The 536-nt window shown below is 37.5% G+C and overlaps 1 protein-coding gene and 1 long non-coding RNA gene across 5 annotated transcripts in view; one reads left to right on the forward strand and one right to left on the reverse strand.

The window, feature by feature from the left end:
- Positions 1 to 536, forward strand: part of LOC106878173 (uncharacterized) — a 1,037,364-nt gene that overhangs the window by 221,939 nt on the left and 814,889 nt on the right. The window lies entirely within an intron of this gene.
- LOC128248551 (uncharacterized) overlaps positions 90 to 536 on the reverse strand; it is a 172,517-nt gene continuing 172,070 nt past the window's right edge. The window contains exon 3 of the long non-coding RNA XR_008264723.1: positions 90 to 429. This is a non-coding gene — a long non-coding RNA (uncharacterized LOC128248551). The remainder of the gene's footprint in view (positions 430 to 536) is intronic.

Raw genomic sequence — 536 nt, forward strand, 5'->3', positions numbered from 1 at the left:
TGTATATATATATATATATATATATATATATATATATATATATAGATATATATATATATAGATATATATATATATGAATATGGCATTGCTATGTGGTAAGAAGCTTGCTTGCCACCCACATGGCTCAGGGTTCAGTCCCACGGCGTGATACCTTGGGCCACGAGCCAACCAAGGCTTTGTGAGTGGATTCGGTAGGCGGAAACTGAAAGAATCGTGTAGTATATATATATGTATATATTTATGTGTGTGTCCGAGTTTGTGTAGTCCTCCCCACCATCGCTTAACAACCAATGTTGATGTGTTTACCTCTCCGTAATCTAGCGTTTTGGCAAAAGACACCGATAGAATGGGTACCAGGCTTACAAAGAATAAGTTCAGGTGTCGATTCCTTCGAATGAATTGGTGTCCTGCATGGCCCCAGTCAGATGGCTGAAACAAGTAAAAGAAAAGAATAAATGAATATATATAGATATAAAGTGAGAGAGCGAGGGATGAACAAACACACACACACACACACACACACACTATATATATTT

The sequence above is a fragment of the Octopus bimaculoides genome, chromosome 8 (assembly GCF_001194135.2).
Source record: "Octopus bimaculoides isolate UCB-OBI-ISO-001 chromosome 8, ASM119413v2, whole genome shotgun sequence".
NCBI lineage: Eukaryota > Metazoa > Mollusca > Cephalopoda > Octopoda > Octopodidae > Octopus > Octopus bimaculoides.